The 16,407-nt window shown below is 52.4% G+C and overlaps 1 non-coding gene across 1 annotated transcript; it reads left to right on the top strand.

Moving 5' to 3' along the window:
- The first annotated feature begins 674 nt into the window (after positions 1-674).
- trnai-aau (transfer RNA isoleucine (anticodon AAU)) lies at positions 675-748 on the top strand. The gene has a single exon. It is a non-coding gene; the product is annotated as a tRNA-Ile (tRNA).
- Positions 749-16,407: the final 15,659 nt, after the last annotated feature.

The following is a 16,407-nucleotide window of genomic DNA, read 5'->3' on the forward strand; positions in this document are numbered from 1 at the left end:
CATTGGGTATGAAGCTCTTCTGCTCCTCTCCGGTCACAGCCCAGCACCCAGTTGCCATGACTCTCCCTGGTAACCACTTCTCTCTCTCTCTCTCTCTCAGCTTGGGGCTCACTTTCCAAACCGGACATGCGCACTTACACCCCTCTCATTGTCCGTCACACGCATGCGTGCTATGCCCGCCACCGGCTGTCCCCGCCCCCTACGTAGCACGCATGCGTGTTGAGCCTCCGCTCGGCGCTCCTGCCTCCAGCACGCATGCGTCCCACTCAAAAAGGCACCTGCCGCTAACCGTCACTCGGCTGTCAATCAGCGGCGGAGACCCCGCCCCCTGGACCTCCGCTGTCAATCAGCGGCGGAGAACCCGCCCCCTGGACCTCCGCTGCCAATCAGCGGCGGAAAACCCGCCCCCTGGAGCTCCGCTGTCAATCAGCGGCGGGGAACCCCGCCCCCTGGACCACCGCTGTCAATCAGCAGCGGAGAATCCCGCCCCCTGGACCTCCGCTGTCAATCAACGGCGGAGAACCCCGCCCCCTGGACCTCCGCAATCAATTAGCGACCCTGTCCTCGGAGGGAGGACGGGCTGCGACCCGCCTCCTTGCCTGACACACTCTTTAACGTGATGACGCAAACACGTAAATCGGTGTGTTAAGGCTCAGCCGCCGAGTGAGAAATATGGCCGGTTAGCTCAGTTGGTTAGAGCGTGGTGCTAATAACGCCAAGGTCGCGGGTTCGATCCCCGTACGGGCCAGGAGCAATTTTTATGTTGAGCAAAGTCAACACAAAAATACTCATTACTATAATATAATATAATAATAAATAAATAAACATAAATAAATAATAGAACGTAAAGGTGCCCAAATCATCAGTAATGTTCTCTAATATTTAAGGCACAAAATGTTCTGATCTATCAAATAATAAAATGCTTTATTATTCCCAAATAGTGGGAAGGCGATCATATAATAACCTATATTCCTAAATGGTGAAAGATTGGGGAATGCAGATTCTCAAAGGGACCTGGGTGTCCTTGTACATGAGTCACTGAAAGTGAATGTGCAGGTGCAGCAAGCCATTAGGAAGGCAAATGGTATGCTGGCCTTCATTACAAGAGGATTTGAGTACAGGAGTAAAGAAGTCTTACTCCAATTATATAGGGCCTTGGTGAGACCACACCTGGAGTACTGTGTACAATTTTGGTCTCCTTACCTAAGGAAGGATATACTTGCCATAGAGGGAGTGCAACGAAGGTTCACGAGATTGATTCCTGGGATGGCGGGACTGTCGTATGAAAAGCGATTGAGTAAACTAGGCCTGTATTCTCTTGAATTCAGAAGAATGAGAGGGGATCTCATTGAAGCATACAAAATTACCACAGGGCTTGATAGGGTGGACACTGGGAGAATGTTTCCCTTGGCTGGGGAGTCTAGAACCAGGGGCCACAGCCTCAGGATAAAGGGAAGGCCATTCAGGACTGAGATGAGGAGAAATTTCTTCACACAGAGGGTGGTGAATCTTTGGAATTCTCTGCCCCAGAGGGCAGTGGAGGCTCAATCATTGGGTATATAAAGAACAGAAGTTGATATATTTCTGACTAGTAAGGGCATCAAGGGATATGGCGATAAGGCCGGTGAATGGAGTTGAGGCAGAACATCAGCCATGATCTCATTGAAGGGCGGAGCAGGTTCGAAGGGCCGAATGGCCTACTCCTGCTCCTATTTCTTATGTTCTTATAACAGAATTATACAGCAGAGAAAGGGGGCCATTCAGCCCATTGTGCCTGTGCCAGCCGGCTCTTTGAATAAGTCCCTGCTCTTTAACCATAGCCCGACTCATTTATCCTTTTCAAGTATTTATCCAATTTCCATGCACGGAAATTTCAGAAGGTTATACATTTTTTCTGGTTTATGGACTTTTCACATTTTTATACTCCAGAGGAATCAAGGTATATAATAGTGATTTAGACTTGAATGTAGGAGCTATTAAGAAGTTTTCAGATGATACAAAAATTGGCCTTGTGGTTGGATACTGAAGAGGAAAGCTGTAGACTGCAGGAAGATATCAATGGACTGGTCAGGTGGGCAGAACAGTGGCAAATGGAATTCAATCCGGAGAAGTGTGAGGTAATGCATTTGGGGAGGGCTAACAAGGAAAGGGAATACACATTAAATGGTAGGACACTGAGAGGTGCGGAGGATCAGAGGGACCTTGGAGTGCATGTCCACAGATCACTGAAGGTAGCAGGACAGGTAGATAAGGTGGTTAAGAGGGCATATGGGATACTTGCCTTTATTAGCCAAGGCATAGAATATAAGAGCAGGGAGGTTATGCTTGAATTGTATAAAACACTAGTTAGGCCGCAGCTAGAACACTGCGTGCAGTTCTGGTCACCACATTACGGGAAGGATGTGATTGCCCTAGAGGGGGTGCAGAGGAGATTTACGAGGATGTTGCCAGGGCTGGGGAATTTTAGCTATGAGGAAAGGCTGGATAGGCTGGGGTTGTTTTCTTTGGAACAGAGGAGGCTGAGGGGAGACCTAATTGAGGTGTATAAAATTGTGAGGGGCCCAGATAGAGTGGACAGGAAAGACCTATTTCCCTTAGCAGAGGGGTCAATAACCAGGGGGCATAGATTTAAAGTAACTGGTCGGAGGTTTCGAGGGGAGTTGAGGAGAAATGTTTACACCCAGAGGGTGGTGGGGGTCTGGAACTCACTGCCTGAAAGGGTGGTAGAGGCAGAAACCCTCATCAAATTGAATAAGTACTTGGATATGCACTTGAAGCGCCGTAACCTACAAGGATATGGACCAAGTGCTGGAAAGTGGGATTAGGGCGGAAAGCTCTTTGTCGGCCGGCACAGACAATGTAGGGGGTGGTGGTGGTGTTGGCGCATGCGCCCAGTCAGTTATGCCCCTGACTGTTTGTGAGCGGGTCGAATCGCTCCCACACCCCTGGGTTCTAGACATCGGACTTAGGTACAAGCGGCGATACAGAAAAGACTCGAGTAGACAGGTGGTTTGGATGTGAGAAAACCAAGATTTTTATTGAATAGGAAATTACACAATCTTATGAGAAGTTACTAGTATAAAATTTACAGGCAAATACAAATAACTATACTTATACAGGGAATGGCAAACACACGGCGCATCAAGGGAAAACAATCTTAACAATCCCCTTATCCTTATCCCACCCCCTATACCTAACTAGATTAAGCTATGAGAGTCCAGAATTCATGCTCACCAATCAAAGATCTGCTGAATTCAAAACAGCGGTGGGGTTTGGGTTCGCTCTTTCTGCTTTCTGGAGCCTGCCATCGTCACGTGGTCTCCGGGTGCTGCAAGGGCGTTGTCCAGGTACGAGTACCCCAAAGTTAAAGTCTTTGCTTGGGTACTTTACCTCGCAGGGATGATGGTTCCTCTTCCTCGGTCGGCAGTTGAAGTTTGTATGAAGATAGTCGCAGGTCAGCTGGATTGAGGGCCCGATTATTCGAAGCTTTTCTTCAATCGTCTTCCCATTCATCGTCCCAATTCGTCTCGCCTCCTCGCCTCGTCGCGTCCCGCCTCGCCTGGCCTGGTTTGTCCGTGTCCGCCTGGTGCAATGCCGGGCGTTCCTGATGGAATGGGGAAAGGTACGGGCAGTGGCCAGGGGGTAAGCGCGGGACGGGGGAAGAGCAGCAGCCACGAGGGCGAGGAGCAAGAGGAAGAAGAGAGAGATTGCTACCCGAGGCCTTCAGTTATACTCCTTCGGATGGCCCTTATCTGCACGCCCAATCTTGGCGGGCTAGTTTAAATAATGGTAGCAATCTAAACTAACTGTTTTTAGATGGCCGGTAATTGCATCTACTGGCCTGATTATCGAGCTGTTTTGTTATTAATACATCTTAATGGGCCTGTCCAGCCTTGATGGCTTCCCTAAGCTGTTCCCGATTATTTATGCAAACTGCTAGATGGCCTTAAGTATAGGCCTAACTGGGTTTTGATCTGTCTCTGATCTGTCCTAATACATATTCAACGTCCTGTCTGGTTTTCAAAATACAAAGGTCTCTCTTCACAGAAACTGCAGCTTTGGCTTCGATTTCTCCACAAGCTGCTTGTGTCGCAGAGTCCAAGCTTCTAAAATCTTACAGGCTTTCGGCCATGAGGCGCGGACGCCATCTTGGGTACCCTTTTTAAAATGACCGCGCAGGGTCCCTTTTATTAATAATAACCTTTGGGGAAATGTAGAAATTTTGCGAATAATAATAAAAATAATAATAATCAACTTTTTATTGTCATTGTTAGTGCACAGTGCAGTACAACGAAATGTAGGCTTGCGGCTCCCGAGAGTGTACATTTAGATTAAGACATTTAACATTCAACATTCATTTGGCTTGTAATACATTAACATAAACATAAACATAATAAAGCAGATGTGCAGGCTTTAGTGTTTATTTGTGGAGTTCAGTAGGATGACAGCCCTGGGAAAGAAGCTGTTCCTAAATCTGGTCGTACGGGTGCGAATGCATCTGTAGCGTCTCCCAGATGGTAGGAGGGTGAACAGACTGTGGCTGGGGTGGGTAGGGTCTTTGATGATGGTCAGTGACAACAGTTACAACAAGATGGGCCAAATGGCCTCCTGTGCTGTAACTTTCGATGATTCTATGATTCTATGATATGATATGGGGATCGGGCGGGAAATTGGAGTTAAAGTCGAAGTAAACTTGAGGTCATTCAAAACTCAGCGGCCCATGTCCTGACTCGCACCAAGTCCTGTTCGCTCATCGCCCCTGTGCTCGCTGACCTACATTGGCATCCCCAGGAGCTGGTGACCGGCCTGCACTGGACCTTGCGACTGGTGCATGATAGAGAGGCCGTGCACCTTGGGGGGAACATTGCTGTACGACCCTGAACAGCTCACCAAAACCTCCAGCTTAAATAATTGCCCATCCCTGCTTCACACCGTCCTGTCAAACACTCCCAAGGCAGGTACAGCACGTGGTAGATACAGAGTAAAGCTCCCTCTACACTGTCCCGTCAAACACTCTCAGGGCAGGTACAGCACGGGATAGATACAGAGTAAAGCTCCCTCTACACTGTCCCGTCAAACACTCGCAGGGCAGGTACAGCACGGGATAGATACAGAGTAAAGCTCCCTCTACACTGTCCCGTCAAACACTCGCAGGGCAGGTACAGCACGGGTTAGATACAGTGTAAAGCTCCCTCTACACTGCCCCATCAAACACTCCCAGGGCAGGTACAGCACGGGTTAAATACAGAGTAAAGCTCCCTCTACACTGCCCCATCAAACACTCCCAGGGCAGGTACAGCACTGGGTGGATATAGAGTAAAGCGCCCTCTACACTGTTCCATCAAATACTCCCAGGGCAGGTACAGCACGGGTTAGATACAGAGTAAAGCTCCCTATACACTGTCCCATCAAACACTCCCAGGGCAGGTACAGCACGGGTAAGATACAGAGTAAAGCCCCCTCTACACTGTCCCATCAAACACTCCCAGGGCAGGTACAGCACGGGTTAGATACAGAGTAAAGCTCCCTCTACTCTGTCCCATCAAACACTCCCAGGGCAGGTACAGCACGGGTTAGATACAGCGTAAGGCTCCCTCTAAACTCTCCCATCAAACACTCCCAGGGCAGGTACAGCATAGGTTAGATACAGAGTAAAACTCCCTCGACACTGTCCCATCAAACACTCCCAGGCAGGTACAGCACGGGTTAGTTACAGAGTAAATCTCCCTCTACACTGTCCCATCAAACACTCCCAGGGCAGGTACAGCACGGGTTAGATACAGAGTAAAGCTCCCTCTACACTGTCCCATCAAACACTCCCAGGGTAGGTACAGCACGGGTTAGATACAGAGTAAAGCTCCCTCTACACTGTCCCATCAAACACTCCCAGGGCAGGTACAACACGGGTTAGATACAGAGTAAATCTCCCTCTACACTGTCCCATCAAACACTCCCAGGGCAGGTACAGCACTCTCTCTTTGTGTCTCTCCCTTTCTGTCTCTCTTTCTTTCTATCTTTCCATATGTCTCTTTCTCTCACTCACTCGCTCTCTGTCTACCCCCCTCTCTCTTTTCTCTCCCACTCTCCACTCAGACTCTCTCTGGCCCTCTCTCTCTCTCTATTTCTCTCCGTCTCTCTTTGGCTCTATATGTCTCTCTCTCCCCTTCACCTCCTTCCCCCTCCTGTCTCTGCCTCTCCCTCTATCTTTCCCTTCCTCTCTCTTATTTCCATCTCTCTCTCTCTCTCTCCAGATTGTATATTGGCCTTGGAAAGAGTGCAGCGTAGATTTCCCAGAAGGATACCTGGACTCGAAGGGTTAAATTACCAGGAGAGATTACACAAACCACGGTTGTATTACCCTGAAATGCTGACGATTAAGGGGTGAATTCATCGAAGTTTTCAAGATATTAAGGGGAACAGAGAGGGTAGATCAAGAGAAACTATTTCCGCTGGTTGGGGATTCTAGGACTAGGGGGCATGGCCTAAAAATTGGGGCCAGACCTTTCAGGAGTGAAGTTCGGAGACACTTCTACACACAAAGGGTGGTAGAGGTTTGCAACTCTCCTCCCCAAACGGCAACTGAGGCTTGTTCATTTTAAATCTGAGATTGGTAGATTTTTGTTAACCAGGGTTATTAAGGGATATGGGCCAAAGGAGGGTATATGGATTTGGATTGCAGATCAGACATGATCTCATTGAATGGCGGAGCAGGCTCGAGGGGCTAAATGGCCTCCTCCTGTTCCTATGTCACCCTTCTCTCTCTCTCTCTCTCTCTCTCTCTCTCTGTCGATCTCTCCCTATCTCTCACCCCAATCTCCTCCTCTATCCCTCTATCTGTCTTTCTCTCTTGGTCTCTCTCTTCCTCTCACTCTCTCTCCTCTCTTGCTCTCGGTTCCACTCTCTCTCCGTCTCTCTCAGTCTCTCTATCTCTTTCTCTCCCTCCCTATCTCTCTGTGTCTGTCTGTTTCTCGTCCAATCACCCTCACTCTTACTCCCGTCTCTGTCTCTCTCTATCTTCCCGTCTCTGACTCCCTCTCAGCCTCTCTCTCCCTGCCTCTCTCTCTCTCTCTTTGTCTCTCTTTCTGTCTCTCTCTCTCTGTCACCTTCTTTCCCTCTTTGTCTCTGTCCGTCTGTCACTGCCTCTCTATCTCTCTCTCTCTACCTCTCTTTACCTATCCCCCTCTTACTCTCTATCTCGCTCTCACTCCCACTCCCTCATTCCCCTCTCTCTTCGTCTCCCTCTCCCTCTCTGTCGTTCTCTCTCTTCCTCTGTCTCTCTCTCATCCTCTCTCTCTCTGTCTCTCTCTCTCTCTCTGTCTATCTGACTCTCTCTCCCACTCTCTCACTCTCTCTGTCACTCTCTATGTCTCTCTCAATTTTTCTGTATCTCTCTGTCTGATTCTCTCCCTTTCTCTCTCTGTCAGTCTCAGTCAATTCAATTCAATTCAATTCAAATTGCTTTATTGGCATGACAAGGTACATCTTATGCTGCCAAAGCACCAAAAAAACATGTATGGTTGAACACATAAACACGGATCTATCCATAGAGAGTATAAACAGATATATCCCTGTGTGTATAAATATACACTCATATAATGTGCATATTGTTGAGATACCGCGGCAAACGTGGGAGTCGAGACCAGAGTTGGTGAAACACAACTGCTTTAATTCACATCATGGCAAAGAGAGAGCTTGAAAAGCCCGCGCAACCACTTAAATACTCCCCAGACAGGAAGTGCTCCCGGCAGCCTGTCCCTGTGGGAAACAAGTTGCCGGAGGAAAGGGCCCCCGGCTGGGGGCGGCTGCTGCCGGCAGTGCGCCTGCGTAAACTGTCCGTACTGCCATGAGCGGATTATGTCCAATGGTGGCGTGTCGCCACAGAGCTCCCCCCAGAGTCCGCTTAGGAGGAGTGGACGAGTCGTGACGGTGGTCTAATGGTTCTGCCGGAGCGGCTCTGAGTGGTCGCCAGTCTAGTTGGTGGGGCCGGGCGGTTCGCCGCCGGCTGTGCTGGCTTGCTGGCGGGACGGCCTCTAGTTGGAGGTTGGGCCACGGGGACCTGTTCCCCTGGTTCTGTGTGTGCTGGTTTGAGTCGGTCGATGGAGACTGTTTCGACCCTGTCGCCGAGTCGCAGCTTGAAGACCTTGTCCCCGGTTTGTAGTACCTCGTACGGTCCGTCGTACGGGGGTCGCAGGGGTCCGCGGTGCGTGTCGTGTCGCACGAAGACGAAGCGTGACTGCTGTAAGTTTGGCGGGACGTGAGGTGCGAGTTCGCCGTGTCGGTTGACCGGAAGTGGGGCGAACTGTTGAGTGGAAGAGAAAGAGTTGAGCCGCTGCTGTTCGGCCGACCAAGGCGTGGTAGCCTCCGGGAGGAATTCGCCTGGTACGCGCAGCGGTTGTCCGTAGACTAACTCCGCTGCTGAGGACTGGAGGTCTTCCTTGACCATGGTGCGTAGGCCTAGTAGCACCCACGGTAGGCGGTCAGTCCAGGTACTGTCCTGCAGGCCGGCGCGGAGTGAGGCCTTGAGTGACCTGTGGAAGCGTTCACAAAGCCCGTTGGCCTGCGGTTGGTACGCCGTGGTTCGGTGGAGCGTCACCCCGAGGTTGCGTGCTGTGGCCATCCAGAGTTCGGAGGTGATCTGGGCGCCTCTGTCGGAGGTTATGTCGGCCGGTACGCCGAACCTCGTGACCCAGGTGTTAACGAAGGCCCTGGCGATGTCGGCTGTGGTGGTGGAGGTCAGCGGCACTGCCTCAGGCCAGCGTGTGTAGCGGTCGACCATCGTGAGGAGATAAGTTTGGCCTTGCGATGGCGGCAGAGGTCCGACGATGTCGACGTGTACGTGGTCGAAGCGGCGGCTGGGTACCTCGAAGTCTCCCAGGGGTGCTTTTGTGTGCAGCTGTACCTTAGCCCGTTGGCAGGCGAGGCAGGAGGTGGCCCAAGTCCGAACATCTTTGCTGAGGCCACGCCAGACGAAGCGCTGGGAAAGGAGTTTGACGGATGCGCGGGAACCCGGATGGGAGAGCCCGTGGAGCGCATCGAAGATGCGGCGGCGCCAGGTTGCAGGGGCGACCGGCCTGGGTTGGCCGAGTGAGACGCCGCAAGTGACTGCCGTGGCGTCGGGCCCGTGGGCGACCTTGGCTAGGCGTAGCCCTGGCAGGCTGGTAGCCGCCGAGAGGAGGTCTGGGTCCGTGAGCTGGGCCGCTGCTGGTTGCGCGTAGTCGACCGCGAGGTGATTCGCGCAGATGGCGGGACGGGAAAGGCAGTCGGCGACAACGTTGTCTCTACTGGAGACATGCTGGATGTCCGTGGTAAACTCGGACACGGCCGCGAGCTGGCGTTGCTGCCTAGCGGACCAGGATTCGGCGTGCTTGGCCATCGCGTATGTGAGCGGCTTGTGGTCCACGTACGCGGTAAAGGGACGGCCCTCCAGGAGGAACCTGAAATGGTGGACCGACAGGTGGAGCGCGAGGAGCTCGTGGTCGAAAGTAGAGTATTTGACCTCCGGGGGGGCGCAGTTGGCGGCTGTAGAAGGCAAGTGGCTGCCACGCGCCATTGACCCACTGCTCGAACACGGCCCCGACTGCGTGGTCGGAGGCATCGGTGGTGAGTGCGACTTGGGCATCGGCCCTCGGGTGCGCGAGCAGGGTGGCGTCGGTGAGCGCGTTTTTGGTGGCGTCGAAGGCGGCTGACGTGTCAGTGGTCCAGGCTACGGCCATCTCGCTGGATTTACCTCGGAGGGAGTCGTATAGGGGCTTCATGGGGGCTGCAGCTCTGGGGATGAACCTGTGGTAAAAGTTCACCATCCCGAGGAACTCCTGGAGGCCCTTGATGGTTTTGAGGTGGGGGAATTGCTGGACGGCCTGCACCTTGTTGGGCAGGGGGACGGCCCCAGCAGGGGTGATGTGGTGACTGAGAAAATCGATCTCGGTTAGGCCGAATTGGCACTTCGCCGGGCTGAGGATGAGCCCGTGTTGGGCTAGGCGCCCGAACAGGATGCGAAGGTGTTCGAGGTGTTCCTGTTGGGAGGAGCTGGCCACGAGAATGTCGTCTAGATAGACGAATAGGAAGTTCAGGTCCCGGAGGACCGAGTCCATAAGGCGCTGGAAAGCCTGGGCTGCATTCTTGAGGCCGAAGGGCATTCTCAGGAACTCGAACAGGCCGAATGGGGTGATGACGGCCGTTTTGGGGATGTCCGCGGGGTGTACGGGGACTTGGTGGTAACCGCGCACCAGGTCGACCTTGGAAAAGACGGTTCGTCCGGCCAGTCGGGCCGAGAAGTCCTGGATGTGCGGCACCGGGTATCGGTCGGGGGTGGTGGCGTCGTTGAGGCGGCGGTAGTCCCCGCAGGGGCGCCAGCCTCCGCCGGGCTTGGGGGCGATGTGGAGGGGCGAGGCCCAAGGGCTGCTGGAGCGGCGGATGATGCCGAGTTGCTCCATGGTGGTGAACTCGGCCCGCGCGATTTCCAGCTTGGCCGGGTTGAGTCTGCGGGCGTGGGCAGAGACCGGGGGGCCGGTGGTGGGGATATAGTGCTCCACACCGTGTTTGGCGGCTTTGGCCGAAAAGGTCGGGTTGGTGAGGGCGGGAAACTCGGCTAGAAGTGCCGAGTAGTCGTCCGTGGCTCTGGCGAGGCAGTAGGTCGTCAGGCCGGCCGAACGGGCCGGGGTGAATGCGCCAGGGATGGGGGCCATAGTGTTGATGTCGACGAGGCGGTGCCTCGGAATGTCGACAAGGAGGCCGTGGGCGCGTAGGAAGTCGGCGCCGAGGAGTGGGCAGAGGACCTTGGCTGTGAGGAACTCCCAGCGGTAGCGGCGGCCTGCGAGGTCGAGCGTGACCATGCGGGTGCCGTATGTGCGGATGTCAGAGCCATTGGCTGCGGCCAGCGTGATACCCCGTGCGCCGTGTTGGATCTCGAGGGCGGAGGCGGGGGTGATGCTGTGCTGGGCTCCTGTGTCGCACAGAAATCGGCGGTTGGTGCTGTCGTCGGTGACATACAGTAGAGGCCCCTTTTGCCCCGCGGCCATCGTGGGGGCCAGTGCGGGGGGGGGGGGTTTGAAAGTGCACGGTGGCGTGCAGCGTTGGGCCCTAGTGCCAAAACGGGTGTGGTAGTAGCAGTGACCCGGAGTGGAAGGGCGGTCGGGCCTAGTGGGCCGGGGAGACCGCGTGGTCGTTGCCGTGAGGTCGGGCGCGACGTCGCGGGCGGACTGCGTGGAGAGCAGCCGGTCGGCCTTTTCGGCTATCTCATTCAGGTCCGTGGAGCCAGACTCCACAATGAGCGGGCGAATGCTGGCGGGGAGCTGCCGAATGAAAAGCGTGCGAAAGAGGGCGCCGGGGTTTTTGTCGTCCGAGAGGGACAGCATGTGGGAAAGCAGGTCTGATGGTGAAGCGTCACCAAGGCCGGGGAGGTCAAGGAGTTGGCAGTTGCGCTGGTAAGAGGGCGCCTGAAATTTTTTAAGAAGCGCGGCCCTCAGATGTTCGTACTTGCCTTCCTCTGGTGGATCCTGCAGCGCTGCCCAAACCTTGGGGACTGTGGCGCAGGTGAGCGAGGCGACGAGGTAGTCGTACTTCGTGGCGTCGACTGTGATGCTTCTCAGCCGGAATCTGGACTCGGCTTGAACGAACCAGGCCTCGGCCAGGTTCTCCCAAAAGTCCGGTAGTTTAACCGTGACTGCGTTTGTATCCGCCATGCTAGCTTAGGTTTCGTCCTGAGCGTTGGGGTCACCAGTGTTGAGATACCGCGGCAAACGTGGGAGTCAAGACCAGAGTTGGTGAAACACAACTGCTTTAATCAACCTCATGGCAAAGAGAGAGCTTGAAAAGCCCGCGCAACCACTTAAATACTCCCCAGACAGGAAGTGCTCCCGGCAGCCTGTCCCTGTGGGAAACAAGTTGCTGGAGGAAACTGCCCCCACCTGGGGGCGTCTGCTTAAACTGTCCGTGCCGCCGTGAGCAGATTATGTCCAATGGTGGCGTGTTGCCACAATATAATCTTTTCTTAGGTTCAATGGTTGTCCCTCTGCTTATGGCAAGCTGTAACATAGTTTGCCGCTACAGTTATGCAATTTCTCTGTTCCCCTAATAGGTATGGGAGTTTTTGGTCGTCATTCAAATTTTTGAATTCAGGGCATTGTTTTATGAATTTTCGGTAGAAATTCCCCCTTATGTTCTGATAGTTTCCACAAGCTGTGAGGAAGTGCATCTCGGTCTCCACCACTCCCTGACTGCAGCGAGAGCATATCCTGTCCTCTCTTGGCAGCCAGGTCTGCCTGTGTCTTCCTTTTTCGATGGCCAGGCTATGCTCACTAAGTCTGTACATAGTCAAGGTTTTTCTCAATTTGCTATCTTTTAATGTCTCTCTCTTTCTCTCTATCCCTCACTCTCTCTATCCCTTTCTCTCTCTGATTCTCTCCCTCTCTCTCTGTCTCTCTCTCTGTACCTCTCTCTGTCTCTCTCTCTCTGACTCTCACTCTTTCTGTCTCTCTCTCTCTCCCTCTCTCTCTCTCTGACCCCCCTCCCACCTCTAACACCTCCCCCTCGGCCGAGGCCTATCTCTTTGATCCAGGCCTGAGATAAAGAAGCAGGTTCACCTGCCCTCGTTCATTAGAGATTTTCCACTGCTATCAATTCGCTGCGACTGACCCCAGGTCCCTCAGCGTGATAAGCACTGTCTCCCACAGCAGGTCAGCTCAGCAATCCACTCTAACCACCTGAAGGCACTGAGCTTCCCCCAGAAACGGGCTGTTCAATGGGACGTGGATTCGATGGGACTCGAGGTCAGCAAGAACTCACAGGAAAGTGGGCATCGGAGATAAACAACAGGTGTAAAGCTCCCTCTACACTGTCCCATCAAACACTCCCAGGGCAAGTACAACATGGGTTAGATACAGAGTAAAGTTCTCTCTACACTGTCCTTTCAAAAACTCCAAAGGCAGGTACAGTATGGGTTAGATACCGAGTAAAGCTCCCTCTACACTGTCCCATCAATTACTCCCAGGGCAGGTACAGCACGGGGTTAGATACAGAGTAAAGCTCCCTCTACACTGTCCCATCAAATACTCCCAGGGCAGGTACAGCACGGGTTAGATACAGAGTAAAGCTCCATCTACACTGTCCCATCAAACACTCCCAGGGCAGGTACAGCACGGGTTAGATACAGAGTAAAGCTCCCTCTACACTGTCCCATCAAACACTCCCAGGGCAGGTACATCACGGGTTAGATATAGAGTAAAGCTCCCTCTACACTGTCCCATCAAACACTCCCAGGGCAGGTACAGCACGGGTTAGATACAGAGTAAAGCTCCCTCTACACTGTCCCATCAAACACTCCCAGGGCAGGTACATCACGGGTTAGATACAGAGTAAAGCTCCCTCTACACTGTCCCATCAAACACTCCCAGGGCAGGTACAGCACGGGTTAGATACTGAGTAAAGCTCCCTCCACACTGTCCCATCAAACATTCCCAGGGCAGGTACATCACGGGTTAGATATAGAGTAAAGCTCCCTCTACACTGTCCCATCAAACACTCCCAGGGCAGGTACAGCATGGGTTAGATACAGAGTAAAGCTCCCTCTACACTGTCCCATCAAACACTCCCAGGGCAGGTACAACACGGGTTAGATACAGAGTAAAGCTCCCTCTACACTGTCCCATCAAACTCTCCCAGGGCAGGTACAGCACGGGTTAGATAGAGAGTAAAGCTCCCTCTACACTGTCCCATCAAACACTCCCAGGGCAGGTACAGCACGGGTTAGATACAGAGTAAAGCTCCCTCTACACTGTCCCATCAAACACACCCAGGGCAGGTACATCACGGGTTAGATACAGAGTAAAGCTCCCTCTACACTGTCCCATCAAACACTCCCGGGGCAGGTACAGCACGGGTTAGATACAGAGTAAAGCTCCCTCTACACTGTCCCATCAAACACTCCCAGGGCAGGTACAGCACGGGTTAGATACAGAGTAAAGCTCCCTCTACACTGTCCCATCAAACACTCCCGGGGCAGGTACAGCACGGGTTAGATACAGAGTAAAGCTCTCTCTACACTGTCCCATCAAACACTCCCAGGGCAGGTACAGCACCTGTTAGATACAGAGTAAAGCTCCCTCTACACTGTCCCATCAAACACTCCCAGGGCAGGTACAGCACGGGTTAGATACAGAGTAAAGCTCCCTCTACACTGTCCCATCAAACACTCCCAGGACAGGTACAGCACGGGTTAGATACAGAGTAAAGCTCCCTCTACACTGTCCCATCAAACACTCCCAGGGCAGGTACAGCACGGGTTAGATACAGAGCACAGCACTCTCTCTTTGTGTCTCTCCCTTTCTGTCTCTCTTTCTTTCTATCTTTCCATATGTCTCTTTCTCAAATCAAATCAAATCAAATCAACTTTTATTGTCATTGTTAGTGCACAAGTGCAGTACAACGAAATGTAGGCTTGCGGCTCCCGAGAGTGTACAATTTGGATTAGGACACTTAAACATTTCAACATACATTTGTACATATATATTAGCATAAATATGACCATAATAAAGTGCATCGGCAGATGTGCAGGCTTTAGTGTTTATTTGTGGAGTTCAGTAGGATGACAGCCCTGGGAAAGAAGCTGTTCCTAAATCTGGTCGTACGGGTGCGAATGCATCTGTAGCGTCTTCCAGATGGTAGGAGGGCGAACAGACTGTGGCTGGGGTGGGTAGGGTCTTTGATGATGGACCATGCCCTCCGTAGGCAGCGTTTCTGATATATATGCTCTATGGTCGGTAGCCGGGTGCCGGTAATGCGTTGGGCAGTTTTGACTACCCGCTGCAGGGCTTTCCGGTCATGGGAGCTACAGCCGCCGTACCATACCGTGATACAGTTTGTCAGGATGCTCTCTATAGTGCAGCGGTAGAAGTTAGAGAGGATCAGGGGTGACAGATTACATCCCTTCAGCCTCCTCAAGAAATATAGGCGCTGCTGGGCCTTCTTCACCAGAGAGGAGGTGTTGAGGGACCAGGAGAGGTCTTCCGTGAGGGACCAGGAGAGCTCACTCGCTCTCTGTCTACCCTCCTCTCTCTTTTCTCTCCGACTCTCCACTCAGACTCTCTCTGGCCCTCTCTCTCTCTCTATTTCTCTCCGTCTCTCTTTGGCTCTATATGTCTCTCTCTCCCCTTCACCTCCTTCCCCCTCCTGTCTCTGTCTCTCCCTCTATCTTTCCCTTCCTCTCTCTTATTTCCATCTCTCTCTCTCTCTCTCTCCAGATTGTATATTGGCCTTGGAAAGAGTGCAGCGTAGATTTCCCAGAAGGATAACTGGACTCTAAGGGTTAAAGTACCAGGAGAGATTAAACAAACCACGGTTGTATTACCCTGAAATGCTGACGATTAAGGGGTGAATTCATCGAAGTTTTCAAGATATTAAGGGGAACAGAGAGGGTAGATCAAGAGAAACTATTTCCGCTGGTTGGGGATTCTAGGACTAGGGGGCATTGCCTAAAAATTGGGGCCAGACCTTTCAGGAGTGAAGTTCGGAGACACTTCTACACACAAAGGGTGGTAGAGGTTTGCAACCCTCCTCCCCAAACGGCAACTGAGGCTTGTTCATTTTAAATCTGAGATTGGTAGATTTTTGTTAACCAGGGTTATTAAGGGATGTGGGCCAAAGGCGGGTATATGGATTTGGATTGCAGATCAGACATGATCTCATTGAATGGCGGAGCAGGCTCGAGGGGCTAAATGGCCTCCTCCTGTTCCTATGTCACCCTTCTCTCTCTCTCTCTCTCTCTCTCTCTCTCTCTGTCGATCTCTCCCTATCTCTCACCCCAATCTCCTCCTCTATCCCTCTATCTGTCTTTCTCTCTCTCTCTCTCTCTCTTGGTCTCTCTCTTCCTCTCACTCTCTCTCCTCTCTTGCTCTCGGTTCCACTCTCTCTCCGTCTCTCTCAGTCTCTCTATCTCTTTCTCTCCCTCCCTATCTCTCTGTGTCTGTCTGTTTCTCGTCCAATCACCCTCACTCTTACTCCCGTCTCTGTCTCTCTCTATCTCCCTGTCTCTGACTCCCTCTCAGCCTCTCTCTCCCTGTCTCTCTCTCTCTCTTTGTCTCTCTCTTTCTGTCTCTCTCTCTCTGTCACCTTCTTTCCCTCTTTGTCTCTCTGTCTGTCTGTCACTGCCTCTCTATCTCTCTCTCTCTACCTCTCTTTACCTATCCCCCTCTCACTCTCTATCTCGCTCTCACTCCCACTCCCTCATTCCCCTCTCTCTTAGTCTCCCTCTCAATTCAATTCAATTCAAATCGCTTTATTGGCATGACAAGGTACATCTTATGTTGCCAAAGCATCGAAAAACATTCATGGTTGTACACAAAAATACAGATCTATCCATACAGTGCACAAACAGAGATATCCCTGAGTGTATAAATATACATTCATATAATT

The sequence above is a fragment of the Somniosus microcephalus genome, unplaced genomic scaffold (assembly GCF_052327205.1).
Source record: "Somniosus microcephalus isolate GS21.2 unplaced genomic scaffold, FLI_Smic_1.0 unresolved_chr3, whole genome shotgun sequence".
Classification (NCBI taxonomy): domain Eukaryota; kingdom Metazoa; phylum Chordata; class Chondrichthyes; order Squaliformes; family Somniosidae; genus Somniosus; species Somniosus microcephalus.